The sequence below is a fragment of the Peromyscus eremicus genome, chromosome 20, assembly GCF_949786415.1.
Source record: "Peromyscus eremicus chromosome 20, PerEre_H2_v1, whole genome shotgun sequence".
Taxonomy (NCBI): domain Eukaryota; kingdom Metazoa; phylum Chordata; class Mammalia; order Rodentia; family Cricetidae; genus Peromyscus; species Peromyscus eremicus.
Window position 1 is genome coordinate 26,140,550 of NC_081436.1, and position 18,263 is coordinate 26,158,812.

General features: G+C 46.2%; 1 protein-coding gene across 3 annotated transcripts in view; it reads left to right on the forward strand.

The window, feature by feature from the left end:
* The window catches only part of Arhgap39 (Rho GTPase activating protein 39), a 110,859-nt gene that overhangs the window by 26,571 nt on the left and 66,025 nt on the right, over positions 1-18,263 (forward strand). For 2 of the 3 annotated variants that reach the window (XM_059247616.1, XM_059247619.1), the window contains exon 1: positions 11,147-11,387. The exons of the other annotated variant lie outside the window; for it this stretch is intronic. The gene's annotated coding sequence lies outside the window, so the exon portion shown is untranslated. Of the gene's footprint in view, positions 1-11,146; positions 11,388-18,263 lie in introns of those variants that run through there. 3 annotated transcript variants of the gene reach the window in all.

The window sequence follows — 18,263 nt, forward strand, 5'->3', positions numbered from 1 at the left end:
GTTCTGGAGAGATTTGGACTCAGCTGCTTTGTCCAGTTTTAAAATGGGTGGCTGTCCTGGGACTTGCTCTGTAGACTAGGCTGACCTCAAACTTGCAGAGATCTGCTTGCCTGTGCGCTACCACTGCCTGTGTGCACCACTCCTTTGGCACAATTATGTCCTTTATTAGATATAATTTGCAAAGGTTTCTCCCTGTTTGTGGTTTATGTTTTCACCTTAAAAAAATTTCTGGCCAGGTGGCAGTGGCGCAGCCTTTAATTCCAGGACTCAGGAGGCAGACCAGCGGATCTCTGTGAGTTTGAGGCCAGCCTGGTCTACAGAGCGAGATCCAGTACAGACACCACAACTACACAGAGAAACCCTGTCTCAGAACAAAAAAAAAAAAAAAAAATATTCTGACTGCTGAGTAGTAGTGGTAAATGATTTTGATTTCAGCACTCTGGAGGCAGAGGCAGGTGAATCTCTGTGAGTTTGAGGCCAGCCTGGTCTACAGAATGAGTTTGAGGACAGCCAGGGTTATACAGAAAAACCCTGTATTGAAAAACCAAAGAAACACAAATTCTGTGTGCCATGTGCATATATGTCTGTGTGTGCATATGCCATGTGTATTTGGGTATCTGCAGAGACTAGAAGAGGGCATCCGATTACCTGTAGTTAGGTTACAGGTAGTTGTGAGCCTCCTGATGATGTGGCAGGAACCAAACTCAGGTCCTCTGGAAGAACAGGAAATGCTCTCAGCCAACAAAGCCGTTCCCTAAGCTCATCTTTTCACTTTCTTGATGGTGCATTTTGAAGCATAAAGTTTTACATTTTGATTAGTTTTTATGTTTTCCCTCTTATGTGCCTTGGGTGTTACATCTTGAGAAAACTTGGTCCTTCATAACACTGAATGCTAGTTTCTGTACTCAGTTTAACTTAAAGGACACTGGTGACTTGGAAAGAGCAGATCACACGGTCCAGACGTGAAGGTTAAGGCATCAGCGAAAGGGGCAAGATTAGGATGCTCTTTTGGCTATCGGGTCATGTTGCAGAGGACTGAGGAACCATGTCTCGACGTTCCTGCTTTTAAAATGGACAGGTGTTTAAATAGGAATGAAGAAAGAAGGATAAGGAATAATTGATAGCATAAACTTTCTGGGAAGGAGGAAGATAATTGTGTAGGATTTCTACAGGCTGTCATACGAAGTTGCCACAGATTGAAACAGCACAGAATTGTCCCTCTTGTTCTGTAGACTGGTGTGACTGAGTGTGTGTAGCTCCTGTGAGATTGGTTATGCAGGTGAATGTGTCCTGTGCTGAGAGCAGGACTGAGGAGACCCGTGACTGGTATTACCCTTGTAAGGCTAATGCTGTGCTTCAATTCTGGATGGTTCATGAGCACAACTGAGGAGTCAGTTGGGACATGGTTGTGATGAATGCACCAGCCTCCCTGTCCTGGGCATACTTCTAGGCTTCTCAAATTCCTATAAAGGCAGCCCTTCTGTGAAGGTGCTAGGTTGGACCCAGAACACCATCATCTCTTTGCTAGTTTACTTCCTGAATATAACCCCAATTTCTCTTCTTTGGGCTTTGCTTTCAAAGATCAAGTCTAAGCTGGACAGCAAGAGATGTGGGGACATGACTGGCAAGGGCCATAGGGCATAGAGCAGTGAGCCTGGGCCAGGATGGTCCAGTGTGCAGTATGGACAGAAGTCCTGTGAGTGTGGTGCAGACAACAGGATGACCAGGGGTTTGGGGAGAGGACTAACTTGGCAGGGTCTGCATGGTGTTCCACAGATCTACAGAACAGCTGCTGTATATGGTTGTCTGATGGGCTTCTTCAGCTAAGACTTGAGTATGTGTGTTGCCACAGGGTGAGATCCAGATAGACATGCCTGTAGCTATATTTAGGGTACTTCTGACTTACTCAGTTTCAATTTAGGATGAGTTTATAGGGTGTAAGTTCATTGTAAGTCAAGGAATAGCTCCTGTCCTCACGTTTGATGGAAACAAGAACGGAACAGAACATTTGTGGATACTGAAGTTGATGACACTCTGAAGTGACAAAGTGCCTGTGGATGCTCTTCTCTCCCAGTGTGGACAGGACAGGGAGCAGGGAGGACACTACTCTGCACTGCAGCGCTCCATTTTCTTGCCCCGTCCATGTGGCAGTGGTCTTTGAGATTGTGCTGTGAGGATCCTGGCAGTCACAGATGGAGTGACAGCTTGTTGGAGCTTGTCAGTATTTAGCAAAATCCCTGAACCAGAGAACCTAATGAGACACAGATTCGCTGGTCTGTATTTTGGCAGAGAAGGTTTTCATATTTCCTGCATGGCACTTAAAATATATGTGGTAGAGGGCAAATGTTATGGTATTTCTTCTTTAATATTGGTGATCGATTCTTGAAAATCAGCCATTCTTTGTTCTTCTTCCCTCCCACTTGTCCCCTCTTCCTTCCTTCCTTCCTTCCTTCCTTCCTTCCTTCCTTCCTTCCTTCTAAGATGATCTCAATGTATCCCAGGTTAGACTCAAGATTCACTAGCTTCAAAAGCTTTGCACCAACAGATTAGAAATCTGTTTATGGTTGAGGAAAGACTGTGAAATAACTGGAAAAAAATATCAAGAACACAGCAAAGACAGTTAATAAGATGGAAGGCATGACAAAGAGGTTGATTGAGGGTGTGGAAGGTTGAATGTCAATCATTCACTCAAGAGGTGGAGGTAGAGGCAGGAAAACTGAAGTTGAAGCCAGCTTGAGCTACCGAGCAAGACTCAATCACAAAAGAAAATGAAACACTTGCTTTTAATCCTGGAAGAAGAGAAAACAGGATAACGAAATATTTAAAGAGATGTTAGCTAAAGAAAGTTATGGGATTGATAAAAGATTCAAATTTATACTTGATGGGAATACAGGTTATAATTCCTTTATCCATGGTGATGCATATCAAGACCCTTATGGATACCTAAAACTATGGATAGTGCCAATCCTATATATAGTGGCTTTTCACATACATGTGTGCATGCATAATACATTCATTCATACATACATACATACATACATGCATGCATGCATGCATGCATATACACTCATACATCTAAAGCCTTTCCATCTTAACAGGCACATATACTGTGGCCATAATTTCTGCAGTTTGAGATGAACAGGAAAACTAGCATGGATTTCTTTTTTTTCACTTTACAATTTCACAAGTAGAAGATTAATTTTGCCATGTATTGTTCTCAGCATTTGGCTTTCTCTTTTTGGTTGTTTTTGTCTCTTCATTTAAAGGCGTGTTTTCCAGCTTCTCTTTGATGTGTCTGTATTGCCAGCATTACTGTTCCTGCTCTGTGGCCTTTATGAGTTTATTTCTGCTGCATAGCTTCACAGAGCTAGGCAACTGTGCTCCTTAGCTGGTCTTTGCAGTCTGCCCGAGTCACGGTCCCTTTCACTGAAGAACGAAGCCTGTGGCCTCCAGGGTCATGGTGGCAGAGCAATAGCTATAGTTGCCTCCTGAACCTCTGCAAAGGAATTAATTAGTCTTTCCTTCGCATTGCAAAAGTAAGTATATAGTTATGGCACCTTAATGTTAGAAATTTTAATTACCCCAGTAGCAAACACTACAACAGTTGAACCGGTTATTGCATCGTTCAAAATAATGCCCCTTTCATAGTCAGTTAATGTATGTCAGTGTTCAGAAGGCTTGTGGCAGTGCAGTCAGTCTTAATGCTCAGCACCTTCCTCCAGCTGTGAAGTTCCCTGAGATAGTGTGGGGCATCCTGTACAACTCTCTGTGTCTCAGCTGCTCACATGGGTTCTCTGGGTTCTGTTGGCATGAGTAGCAGGTGAGTTAATTAACATGCATTGTATTGAGTGGTGGACTGGACACTGTGTGTCCTGAGGGAGGGCCACAAGGAAAGAGGAGCTTGAATTAGCCACATAGGGTTAGGTAGATTTTTAAAGGCCAATTGGTGATGGCTCTTGGATCTTGAAGTTCACGGCAGTATGCTTAGATGTTAACAGTTGTGGGTACAAGTAGCTGACATTTCCCAGCATCTGTAGAAACCCTTTGAGATATTGTGAGGCATGAAAAGCAGCATCCTGGTGGCAACTACTAGCTGCTGGAAATAGTCATTCAGGCCAGTTCTCACAATCCATAGTCTGTGTAGAAAGTTAGGCCTGAGGTTGGAGAGAAAAATCAGCAGTTAAGAGCACTTGCTGCTCTTGCAGAGGACCCAGGTTCAGTTTCCAGCACCCACATGATGGCTAACAGCCATCTGCAATCAACTCCAGTTTCAAGGCATTTGACACCCTCTTCTGACCTCTGTGGCATAAGGCACACATGTGATGTACATGCATGCATGTAAGCAAAACACTCATAAACATAAAAACTAGGAATAAATCTTAATAGGAAAACAGGTCGAAAATGGCAGCAGAGGCAGCCATGATGTGGCTATAGGAAGTCATGTAATGAAATTAAACTTTGAAGGATGAACTTATTGCTTGGTTAGGAGCTCCACTTCAACCCCTGGCACCCTGGCATCCTTATACCCAAAGAGTCTGGAATGTTTGGAAGGAGTCTGGTGGAAGATCCACCTCAACTCCTCTCCCCATTTCTTTCCCTAAACCCACCCCTTCAAAGCCTGCCAAACACAGCTCCTCCCCCAGAGAGGCTCAAGACCACTCCCACAGGGTATATAGGCAGCATCCCAGAAAACAGACACGTGGTTCTTCTGGTCTCTCGGCCCATCTCCTCCCTGAGGGGCTGGGGAATCACCCAGGAATGTTCACCCATTAAACTTGGACTTTCCAGTTTGGTCTGATTGGGTTTGCTGCGTTGGCGGAAAGGCCTTCAGGAGGCTTAAAACTTATTATTGACCCTCTGACAACTAGCTCATTTTGGTTGATCTCTGTGGAAGTGGATGCAACCCACTCTGAAAGAAAGCAGACCTATAGGGTACTAATGGTAGAGGGTAGCGAGAGCCTGTTTACCAAGGAGGGCACAACACTCAGGAAACTCACAAGCTTCACTGATTATACACTTACAATAGATGGATTTTGAAATATGTACATCACCTGGACAGTGGGGAGAGTTTGCAGAAACCAAGAGGGTTAAGAAGCCAAAGTGTTCTCCTAGGAGACTGTCTTAGTTACTGTTCTGTTGCTGTGAAGAGACACCATATCCAAGGCAACTCATAAAAGAAAGCTGGGGGTTTGCTTACGGTTTTAGAGGGTTAGTACAGGGTCATCATGGCGGGAAGCAGACAGTCATGGTGCTGGAGAAGTAGTTGAGAGCTTTACATCCTGATCCACAGGCAGCAGGTGCAGAGAGAGCACTGGGCCTGGCATGGGCTTTTGAAACCTCCAAGCCCATCCCCAGTGACACACCTCCTCCAACAAGGCCACACCTCCTAATCCTTCTCAAACAGTTCCATTAACTGGGGACCAAGCATTCAAACATATGAGCATATGGGAGACATTCTCATTCAAACCACCACAGAAACAAAATAGTGGGCAAATGACCATTGCCTTGACTAGTGGACATTTTCCTGCTGACTAACCATACTACTCTTAGGGAGGACTGGAGAGACCTTTGCAGGGCTGGGAGCACAAGGTCCCATGAGATGTGACATCTGGCTGTCCTGGTATGAAAAATGTCTTGGGCTGAAGACACCCTTATACTCATCTCTCCTTTAATTAGATGAGATGTTTTGTTTTCCCTTAAGGTATACAGCATTTGTGTTCATTTCTCTTTTTCACTTCATGGGGAGAAGGAGCTGCTTCTATTTTTTGCTGAGGTAAGATCAAATTTATGAGGCAGTGAGCCGGGCAGTGGTGGCGCACGCCTTTAATCCCAGCACTTGGGAGGCAGAGCCAGACAGATTGCTGTGAGTTCAAGGCCAGCCTGGTCTACAGAGCGAGATCCAGGACAGGCACCAAAACTAAACAGAGAAAATTTGTCTTGAAAAAACCAACAAAACAAAACAAAACAAAACAAAGGGGTCAGTGAAACTGGGCATGGTGGCACACACCTGTAATCCCAGTGTGTAATTCCTCCCTTGGGAAAGGGAGGCAGGAAGATAGTTCTAGACCAGCCTGGTTGTGTAGTAAGACCCTGCTCAAACACAAACAAAACTCAAACCCCAAACCATTCAACATTTTCTGTTCTGATGGTTCCTGCTTTATAGGAATACTTTAACCAGAGTATGATTTGAACATGAACTCAAAATTCAAAGTAAACTATAATGCTTCTAGCTACAAATCATAAGTAGCTGGTCTTTGAAATGCTGGGGTTTATGGAAGACTTCCTGAGTTGGACACATAGTTCTCAATGAAAAAGTTTTGGGTTTTTTTTGTTTTTTGTTTTTTGTTTTTTTGTTTGTTTTGTTTTTTGTTTTTGAGACAGGGTCTTGGTATGTAGCTCTAACTGGCCTGGAACTCCCTGTGTAGACCAGGCTGGCCTTGAATTCACAGAACTTTGCTTGTCTCTTCCTCCCTAGGGCTGGAATTGAAGACATTGAAGTGGGATTATATGGCTTGAAAAATAAATTTAAAGTAACATGATTGTGAGACATAATCAATGGAGTATTCTTACTTTTTCTCTTTGAATTTCTAAGGCTTGGGTAACAGACCCAGATCTATGAAAATATCAGTGGCATTCCTCCTGAGTATTGCTTGGAAACCTAGCACTCAGTATTAGGCAAAGCATAAATTATCTAGGCACCATTTGGCTCCTTCTCTAGCAGCTACTGAGATGCCTACTGAGCAGCCAGCCCCATAGAAAGAATGGCTGGGCTGTAACGGTCCTGTTGCTCTGTCCTGGAGAGACAGCAGTGCCGGCCACCAAAGTTCTTTGGAACCCTTAGGATTGGTGGTCTCAGGTACAGCCCAGGCTCTGCTTTGCCACAGTCCAGCCCACATGTCCTCTGAGAAGAGCCTAAGCCAAATTCTCATTGGAACCTGTAGCTTCTGCATAGTTTCATGCTTCCAGACAAGAAACAGCATGGGTACACCCATGTCTCTAGGTTAATGTGGGGATAGTCAAGGAAGCTCCAGTGATAGCAGGAGTTCCAGTACAAACAAGAGAGGACCAAGCTAAGGTTAGAGAGGACCATGGTCCAATGGTGGCCACAGGCACTGCAGTCTCTTGGTACTGATGATAGTATACACTCAACCCATAGGATTCGTTGAATTGTGTACTTCAAAGTGGATGAATTTTGCGTGTGTGTGTGTGTGTGTGTGTGTGTGTGTGTGTGTGTGTGTTTATTGAGACAGGGTTTCTCTGTATAGCTTTGGAGCCTGTCCTGGAACTCACTCTGTAGATCAGGCTGGCCTCAAACTCACAGAGATCCGTCTGCCTCTGCTTCCTGAGTGCTGGGATTAAAGGTGTGCACCACCACCGCTCAGCAAAAATGGATGGATTTTGAATTAAGAACATTCTATGCCAGTAAAACCTTTTTAATAAAGACAAGCTTACCAAAATGTGATTGGCTAGGAGGGATGCAAGGTCAAGGAGAGGCAGTGTCACTGTTTGAAGGGAAAGCGTGAAAGCTAAAGGCTCAAAGCTTTGGCTTTCCTAACTTGAGTGTTGAAAGACAGTTGGTCAAAGGCCATTGGAAGCTTAGAGATCCTGTCCATGGTACCTAGCATGGGTAAGGTTGGCAGGCCATGCCCCAACTCCGTCAGCTAGGGCTTTTCTGCTCTGCAGCAGCTTCTCAGGGATCCAGCTAGCATCAGAAGAACTAGAAGTCTTTAACTAGACCATGATGGCACCCCTGTGTCCTTAGGTAGAAGGGAAGAGCCTCTCTGTATTCAGCCACTGCCCTGTATCACTACCTCTTCACACCATCATTGGGTTTTCAGTTCTAGTGTGTGAATGTTGGGGGATATGCATCCCAGCCACACTAAATAGGAATGAAAAGCAAGACTGAACAGGTCTGTAACTAGAATTCTGGGAAAAAATAATGGAGAAAACAAAGGTCACCAGTACAATAGAAGTTAAAGTATCATGGGAGTGGGTTTGAGTCTAGCTGTTGGAGATGGCTGCAGCCAAGCCTGAGTCCATCTCCTTTGCTTAGGTGCCTTTGCTCTTTTCTACTGTGGTGGTAGTTTTGAAATAGGATTTCTTGTAGCCCAGGTGGGATGGGAGCTGCCTGAGGCCAGAATGACCTTGAGCTCTTGATTTCTTGCCTATACCTTTGTAGCAGGAAGATAACAGCCTATATGCCACTGCCCCAGTTTAGGAATACTAGAGAATCAAATTCAGGGCTTTTGTTTGTGCTGAACTGGCACCCTACCCACTAAATTACAATTCCCAGTCCCATTTGTGGCCTCTGTGAGGGCTGACTTCAAATGGTTGTAGGGACCATACCCATTGATCCAGCTTGGTACTGTGTCCAGTTTATGGCCACATGCTCAAAGGGGACCACTCCATTGCTAAGAGGGGCCCTGGGAAGGAGGGGGTCTCCTATGGAAGAGGAGAGACAGAGGAACATATCAGAAGGGCTCCATGGGAGCATTAGGGGCTTCATTACTAGAGGACACATGTTGGGCTTTTGACATGGACTTTAGCCTTGTGAGCCTCCGTTGCTAGAAAAGGAGATGACATTTGTGAAGCCCTTGCTGAGAATTATGGCTTCAATCTGGAATGCTCCCTGAAGGCTTATGTTTTGATGCTTGGTCCCTAGCTTGTAGAACCATTTTCAAGGCTAAGGGGCAGGGCTAGTGGAGGTAGGTCACTAAGGCCTTTCAAGACTGCTTTCAAGATCTGGCCACAATCTCGTGTTCCTGCTCAGCCATTATGTGAAGAGCCACTCTGCCACATGCTCATATGCCATGCCTTCCCTAGCATGATAGACTGAAATCCTCCTGAAACCAGGAGCAAAAAAACCCTTTCCTTTCATTTCTGTCAGATATTTTAGTCACAGAGATGAGAAAAGTAGCTAATATACTGAGCATCACATGGTATTAGTAGATGTATAATAAATGAAGCAGCTGAGGCAAGACTGGTTTGTCACGGTCTCAGCTGAGGTCAAGTACGGGGCAGAGTCTGTGCCGCTTCTCCACTCCATTCATATGAACTTACTTATTGGGATATGTCTTAAGGTTTCTGTTGATGTGATAGAACGCCATGACCAAAAGCAGGTTGGGGAGGAAAGGGTTTATTTGGTTTACATATCCTGAATCACAATCCACTGAAGGAAGCCAAGGCGGGAACTCAAACAGGACAGGAACCTGGAGGCAGGAGCTGATGCAGAGGCCATGGAGGAGTGCTGCTCACATGGCTTGCTCAGCCTGCTTTCTTATAGAACCCAGGACCACCAACCCAGGGGTGGTCCCACTCACAATTGACCGTACCATCCCACATCAAATCACTAACAAAATAACCTACAGGCTTGCCTACACCTGGGTTGGGTTTTTGTTGTTTTGTTTTTTCCTTTTGGTTTTTCGAGACAGGGTTTCTCTGTGTAGCCCTGGCTGTCCTGGAACTCACTCTGTAGACCAGATTGGCCTCATACTCAGAGATCCGCCTGCCTCTGCCTCCCCAGTGCTGGGAGTAGAGGTGTGCGCCGCCATGGCTTTTACAGCTAAATTTTATGGATGCATTTTCTCAATTGAGGTTTCCTCCTCTCAGATGACTAGCTTGGGTCAAGTCAACATAAAAATTAGCCAGGACAGGATAGTTAACTGATTTATTGTGATTTATTCTTTGTCCAAACTCAGCAATGTATCATACATAGTATACATTTCCTACAAGGCAGTCTCATCGTGACAGCTGATGCAGCTGAGTGATGAGGTTGGTTTGTCTAGCAAGTTGTATAGTGTATTCTGCCTCTTATTGGTTCTAAACCCAACCACGTGATTTCCTCGTCACTGCTTGTCTATGCAGACCTCCAGGTCTCTATGTGATACTGGGATTAAAGGCGTGTGTCACCATGCTGGCTGTGTCCTTGAACACACAGAGACTTTGCCTGCCATGTGATCGGATTAAGGGCGTGTGCTACCACTACCAGACTTCTGCTTAATGGCTTGTTCTTAACTCTGATCCCCAGGCAACTTTATTTATTAATATACAAATAAAATCACATTTCAGCACAAATAAAATATCACCATAGTATAGTCAGTAGTTTGGCTTATTATGGGAGTTCTGTTTGGCTGTTGGTTTGTTTAAAAGTAAGTGGAGGGAGGAGCTGGGCATGGTGACACATGCCTTTAATCCCAGCACTCGGAAGGCAGAGACCAGGGAAATCTCCTGTGAGTTCAAGGCCAACCTGGTCTACATAGCAAGTTCCAGGATAGCCAGGGCTATATAGCGAGAGACACTGTACACACACACACACAAACACACACACACACACACACACACACACACACACACACACACGTGCACGCACACAAGGAAAGAAAAAGTCCAAGGAAGCTGTTTCCTGGCAACAGAAGTCTGAGCTCACTCAGCACGGGTAGCACAGACACCAGGATCTGGGCACAGCCTGAGATGATCCTGCCAGCTCTGAGATCCTCATACCTGTGAACCCTGTGCTGAGTTCTCAGGGACTCCCAGGGCTGCTGAGTCTGCTTGATGCTGCTGCTACTTTGGGTACAATGCTGCTTTTTGACTTGGCTCTTTCCCCATGCTAGCAGATGACTGACTCAGACCCTGTCTTCTCAGTTTGCTGTTGGCTTCTTGACTGGGAGGCCTTTATTTGTTGTCTTCTTTTTGGCTCGGTTCATTCTTTTTGTCTTTGAATTGGGAGGGAGCTTGGTAGGGTAGCGTCAGTCTTCTGACATTTGTTGGGAACTCACTTTGTCCCCTGGTATGTGGTCAGTTTCAGAAATGCTCCCTGAGCTGCTCAAAGAAGCAGTGTCTTGCTTCCTCAGAACAGCATTCTCTGCACCCACCAGATGGGTCCTGGATAGCTGGGTCACAGCCTCCTGCCATCACAGTTGTAGATCCCATTTCTCTTTTGAAGTCTGGTCCTTTACTCTCTGTTCTGTGAGGCCATGGACTAAATCTGGAGTCCCCTTGTCTGCGTAAAGGAGGGATCCTGCCAGCACCAGTGAGCCACCCAGCTGCTTTCTACTCGTGGCTCTCTGAATTCCTTGTCCTTTTGTGAAGTCACACAGTATTTAACAGGGAGCATATGTTCCAAAGATGTGTGTCATTAGGCAGTTTTGTCATGCAAACACCGCAGAGTGAACTTCTGTGACGATAGCTGTAGCATCACCAGGCTATGGATATCACAGTTACGCCATTGCTGTGCTGCTGTCTGCAGCTGGGTCTGCATTTTAAAAACATTGCCGGACTCTGGGCGTGCTGGTGCACCCCTTTAACTCCAGCGCTTGGACGCAGAGGCAGGTGGAGCTCTGTAAGCTTAAGGGCACCCTGGCTACACACTGAGATCCTGTCCCCAGGTACCTTGCCTATGACCTTATTCTTAGCTAGGCCACCGGTTGATTTGCATTTATTATAATTATACTGTGTTTGAACATAGTTTTGCCACCTTTGCACTCTGTCTCGAATTTTAGAAATGAGCCATATTTTTCCTCCTTTTTGGCCCATTTTTTACTATATTCCACCAACTATAAATTGGAATTTATTCAGCTTCCATAATGGCTACTTTAAAATACAGAATTTATTTATCAAAACCAAGAATTCAACTGGGTATGGTGACAAATGTCTGTAACCCTAGTACTCCAGAGACTAAGGCAGGAGGATCAGGAGTTCAAGGCCAGCCTGGACTACAGAATGACACCTGTCTCCAAAAAATAAACATCTAAAATTCATCTTCATTTTGGCCTCCCTCAAATGTCTCAGCCTGGAACTCTCAGGCCCACCAATGTTCACCTTTGTCCCACCTTTGGTAGTCCTTGCTGCTGCTGTTCTAGTCACACTGTTACATGCGTGCTTTCCTGACTCTGAGGGCCAGGCCATGACATTGATTTCTGTAGGCCCCAAGTTCAGGACAGCATCCTTCTCTCTCACCATACATACTCCACCAGGTTGGAGTCTCCTCCACATCCATTCTTCTGTTTTTGTTTTTTTAAAAATATGGTTAGCACAGTGCAAGTCAGCTACAAGCCAGGGCCCTCAGAGGGCAGCACAAGTGGTCCCCTCTCTCTTCTAGGATCCAGCTGGTTTCTTAGTCTTTGGCCTCTTGGGCTCTGAGCATTCCTAACTGCTCACAGGTCTCTATCCAACAGCAGTCCTTGGCCGTGCAAATGTCCTCTTTAATCCGGTTATCTCCTAGTTAGCACTGATCTGCAGTCTGAGAGTGGAGCAGGCTCCATACTGGGGCTGACAGCTCTCAGGGCCCTTTCCGGTTCCTCCTTGTTGGGTGGCAGGGTTACTTGCTGTAGTTCAGCTTCTGCTTATCTGAAGATGTCACAGAAAAAAAGACCGACAGATGAGTTTCCTGAAAGAGTTGACTGTGTGTTGTAAGGACATGTTTATCAGTTTTCCAGAACTTTCATTCAATATCTTTAGTGACTTTCTCAGAGGTGGTAGCAGGCAGCATGGCCTCAGCCTCCCAGGGCACCTGTGGTACAAAGAGGTACCTGTTGGAGCACAGCAGTGGGTGTGTGGTCTCCATTTTCTGTTTGCATCCTTCACGTCACCTGTTTCTTTCCTACACACTACAGGACAGACACGTTTCTTCCTATTATTTCCTCACAGTAGTTTATTTTCACGACAGCCCTCACCTCCTACATTATCTATGTCTTCTTTGCAGGATTGTCTTCAGTCGGTACTTCCAAAGTAGATGAGCGTGCCAGGCTGTCCCTGAACTTGAGCCCAGCCTGGTTCTGGCCTAGAGCTAGAGTTGTTTTACCCTTAGGAAAGCGAGAGATGAGCTTTTAGTTTGTGGTCAGTCTTACTTGACCAGTACCTTCTCCATCAACAGGGACCTGGGAAGGCTTGACTGGAGCTCTGTGGTTGATTGTGTGGAAGCCCAGAAATGACTTTCTTTTCCCTTTCTGAGAAGCATCCTGGTTAGCCTTGGTACTCACTGGTACTGTTTACTGCTGCTTGCCTCAGGTCTTTTCTAGGCTGACTTGTATGGGGTTTCTGTTCCTGACAATTTGGGCACTTTCATTAGGAGGTTGGTGTTTTCTGTGCAAGCATAAGAACTAGTTAGGGAGACCCTGGGCAAGTTCCGAGTCAGGGTAGAGTCATGTGTGGTCCTGGAGGAAGACAGGAGGACTGATAAGGAGGTGGTCCAAGGTCACTGTGGTGACAGCCAGGGCAGCATAGAGCAGTGGTTGGCCAGTGAGGGGTTGTCAGTGGTGAGCAGCTCCTCCTTCAACTGTTTTACAAAGTGGACCTTGAGGATGCTCACCAGCTCTTCCTGAGGGATGACTCTCGTCCCCAGTATATTCAGGTACTGCTCTGTTTTCCAGAGAGCAGGAAAGATCGTGTTGATCCCTTTGGCTGTTTCCTTCCCAGCCCACCCCGACACAATGGCTACTTCAGAGACTATTGCCATAGGGTTCCTACTGCTCAGTACCGTGGCTCCCTTCCTGACTTTACAGTCACCATTGGATCCCGTGCCCCCTGTGCAGACATGGAGATGGTGTGAGAGGGTCTCAAAGGTGATACTATAAAGTTGCCCTTAATACTCATCAATTCACTGTTCCTTCAATGTCAGGCTCCTCTGTAGGACCAAGTGCTGGCATAGTCACACAGGCATGGACACACGAGCATGTACTCATGTGCAGCCCACCAGTTCTGGAGATAGTGAAGAAGAGCTGGCTATGTGAGGGTATTGCTGGCACTAGGAACAGATTGCTGTTTCCGGGGCTCATTCTCCAAACAGACCCCATCAGGAGCCAGCACAGAGCGTCCTCTGTTTCAGAACTCTGTGTAGGAAGTTGGAATTGAGAACCTTCTCGCCCACTCATGACCGGAACTTTCCCACAGTGAGGGGTGGGAGGAGGAGCAATCAGCACTGGGGAGGGAGGTTGGTAATCAGAGGCCCTGGTGCTGTCATGTGAGTGGCATCTGGCCTACTCCCTAGGTGTCTCAAGCCTTAGAGTGTGCTGTGACCAAGTCTGTCCTTCGCTGGGAAGTGGACATACTGTGTTCTGGATGGGACCTTCCTAAAACAGGCCCTGGCTCTGAGCGCTATGTGTCCCTTATCTGCCTGCTGTCTTGACATCAACACAGGCCGTTAACTGTGGTCACTCTGCTAATAAGTCAGATGGAAACTGAAAAGGCCTGCCTGCCTCCAACTATGTCCTACATGGCAGTAAAAAGTATGATAAAATGCCCAGGGAAGGGTAGCCACTGTCAGCTGATGCAAGCCATTCCTGCCTGTATATTGCCTCCACTGTATACCAGGCATCCATAAAGAAGATTGACAGAACCAGGCATGGTAGTGCACACCTATAATAATAGCACTGGAGAGGCTGAGGCTGGAGAATCAGCAGTTCAAGGCTATTCTCCAGTATATAGTGAATTTGAGGCCAGGTTGGACTACATGAGACATTGTCCAAAGAAAGAAAGAAAAGCAATAATAGCAGGAAGCTGTAAGATAAAGCTACATCCTTTTTTGGCAGCTTCTGTATATTCTGCAGGTCCTAAACATCAAGTCCAGAATTAACCATGTAGGTACAGGAGCATAGGGATGCAATATACCAGGATGTCCCAGATACAACAGTGTCCAGCTCTAGGACCCTTTGAGTAAGTGCTTATCCCCTCCAACAGGAAACAAGATGCTGAGCTCTGGGTCTACTGCCCACTATGACCTGTGTGAGCCATTCTGAGGCCTGACCCTTTATTGTATCTCCTCAGCCTAGTCCTGCCTGGCAAGGTCGCCCATCCTCTGACAGTAAAGGGAAGTTGGCAGTGGTTGGTCCTTCAGCTGTGTCAACAGTGTAAAATGGACTTTCTCAGGGCTAGTTCATTAAGTAGCCAAGCCTTGGCATCACTGGAAGATGTCTTCCTAGTATTTCATCAATATATATTTTGATGGAATCCATCAGAACAGTTGGGTACTCCTGACAGGACGGCAGTACTTCTTTCCTTCGTAGCAGCTGTGAAAAGAGCAAAGAGCAGTGTCCATGTCCGTGGCCTAATGCAGATGCTTGTATACCTCCATGCCTCAGCTCCACAAGAAGAGTCCAGGGCTAAGGAGCCAGGCCAGCTGGGATGGGTGAGCCCAGACAGGAAAGTGAGAGATCCCCAAGAAAACAAACGAGAACGGAATGAGCATAGATACCATTGGGACACTAATACAAATCAAAACACATCACTCTGTTGAAAATAGAATTTAAAAATCAACGCAGAAGGCATAAGCAGAATGTAAAACTGTACAGAAGAGAGCAGACAGTCCTGTGAAAGCAGGCTGTGTGTGAGAGGAATTCCATCAGGCAAGCAAAGGTGCACAGTAGCTTACAAACTCCTGTCTCCTTTCTTGTTGTCATGTGTGTATTCTACTTTTGTTCTACTTTGTCTTGTGTGAGTGTGGGTATGCGTGTGCCACGGTGCACATGTGGAAGTCAAGAGACTGTTTATGGGAGTAGGTTCTCTGCTTCCGCTGTGTGAGTGCAGAGGTTGAACTCTGAACTCCTGTTGTCAAGCTTGGCAGCAGGTGTCCTACCCACTGAACTCTTTCTCTGGGCCCTGTTTTTGTTTTTGTAAGCCAGATCTTGCCAGCTAACCCAGGCGGATCTGGAATTAAGTTCTTCCCACTTTTGCCCCCATTGGGATTATTGATGTGTATCACCATGCCTGGCTCTTTTCTGCTTCTTGTTCTTTGAAGAGGATTTTTCTTTCTCTCTTTCCTTTGGGCTAAGTGGGGTCTCTGGCAAAAACCCAATCAGAGCTGGGGTGAGGTGTTCACCTACTAGCCTCATGGTCCTTGCTGAACTCAGGCCCAACAGTGGCCATTCAAATGTGTGGCCAGTTATTACTGTAGTCAGAAATCCTTATACATGGCAACAAAGTGCCTCTAACTACAGTCTTCATGCTTGAGTGTGGTCTGAGTTCCTCTTTTCCCCTTCTCAGAAAAGTTTTAAGAGCTGATCATAGAAAACATACACACAGCCGGGCGGTGGTGGCGCACGCCTTTAATCCCAGCACTCGGGAGGCAGAGGCAGGCGGATCTCTGTGAGTTCGAGGCCAGCCTGGTCTATAGAGTGAGTTCCAGGACAGGCTCCAAAGCTACACAGAGAAACCCTGTTTCGAAAAAAGAAAAGTAAAAAAAAAGAAAACATACACACACACACACACACAGAGAGAGAGAGAGAGAGAGAGAGAGAGAGAGAGAGAGAGAGAGAGAGGGAGACGGAGACAGAGACACCAGACAGACAGACTGACAGACTGGTCCTGAAGCTAGATATGGTAATTTATACCTGTAGTCCCATCACAGAGGACTGAGGCAAGAGGATTCCTATAAGATCAAGGCCAACCTGGACAAGATAGTGAGTTTTTGGCTAGCCTGGTCTGTAGAGTGAGACCCCTTCTCAAACAAAAACAATAACAACAAAAAACATGCAACAAAAATAAGAAGAAGGCGGCTGGTCTTGGCTGACTGTTTTGTTCCTGTAGTTTGAGAGCAGTCACGGAGAGCAGCTACAGGAGGCGGTGAGAGCGGTACCCTTGCTGCTTACTGCACTGCTCTGTGCTCGCTCAAGTGGGTTGCCAGCATCGGGCTTGGAGAATGAGGCATTGTGTGCCCAGCACACAGTTGTGCTTTCAGAATGTGAACTGTGAACCAGTTCTTTGTGCAGAACTTGGAAAGCTCCCTACAGATGGCCTTGGGAGTGGACCTCAGGCCTTCTGGAAATGCTGGGTAACCAAAGACATATTCATTCTAATTCTTCCTTGAAACTCACTGAAATGAACAAAAAGAGTGAAAAGCCAGGAACAAGATCTCTTCTTCAGTGAATCTGAGAGCAGCCATAGACCAAAGAGGATGTCAGCCAGATGGAGAAGAAGAGCTGCAGTCAGTGTAGTCCCGAAAAGCCAGGCTCTTGTGGAGCAGGAGTGATTTTAAGGAATGCTGTTGGAGAGTGAGCCTTTGCTTAGAATGGGGTCTGTGGTTCATCTGGAACCTTGTAAAAGGGACACTGAAGCATCTTGGGAGGAATAGGACCGAGTGTCCCAGCTCTATAAGATCCATACTCTCAGGACGAAATCAGGAAGGAGAGGAAGAGAAAGTTGCTGTGGAGCAGCACACGTTTTCTTTAGACCAGTGCCGCTGTCCTCTCTCTCCCCCATCCCCAAGTGGGCCAAGTGCATAGTCACTAGCAGATACACTGGGCCTGCCCAGGCAGTCAGTGCCTTAAACTCCCAGCAGATGATTGGCTCAGCTAAGAGGGAATTTTCTATGGCCCATTTCCTTGCCTTAGTTGCTCTGAAATCTTCTGGAGGTGAAGCTGGAGAGATGCGCTGCTCAGTGATTAAGAGCACTGTTCTTCCCGAGGACAGTTTGATTCACAACTGTCCCGGTGGATCCAACCCCCTCTCCTGGCCTCCAAGGGCAGGCACCAGGCTTATGTACGTGTGGTGCACAGACGTACTTGTGGGGAAAACACCCACACACATTACTGAGAGAGAGAAGAAACATCCTGGAGGCATTCTTCCCTGAACCACCAGGGAAAGAACTTCTTGACTGTCTGTCCTTGAGGTGTTGCTGTGTGGTAGATTGGCAGTCTCAAACTGCCAGTGACGCACAGCCTGACCCAAACCATGGCTAAACAGCCTTGAGGTGAGGGTCATGAGAGCCTGCCTAGGGTTTCTTGCACCTTCAAAGCCCGAGTGAACCTTCGGTCACTGCTGGCCTGAGTTGGGCCTTTGTCGTGAATGACTACAGTATAGAATAATACTAATACTAATACCAGAAACTTAACTTCCAGGCAGAGCCTGTGAGAAGGTTTGGTAGAAGATGGTTCTGAACAGCATCTAATTTGGGGCCACCCTAGGTCAATCCTGCTCCTTCCTCATTTAAGAGGCCCTATAGAAGTTGGGGTGTGGTCCAGTGATAGAGCATTGTTCAGCATATATAAGGCTCTAGATTCCATCTCCAGGACTGCAAATAATAGTAATAAATAAAAAAGATGATTCAGAACAAAGGGGTACTCTTGTGTAGACACTGAGCGAAGGAGAAGAATAAAGGGAAAGAACACAGCTAAAGAGAAATCTAGAGTCAACTCAGGAAACAAAGGAATTCTACACGGAGCCCTCTATGTGTACTAAAAACTTTACAAAATTGAAATCTGTAACAGAGAGAAAATGCTCAAACAATGTCAGTAGACAAGTGAGCTGGGAGCTGAGGAAAGTAGATAGTA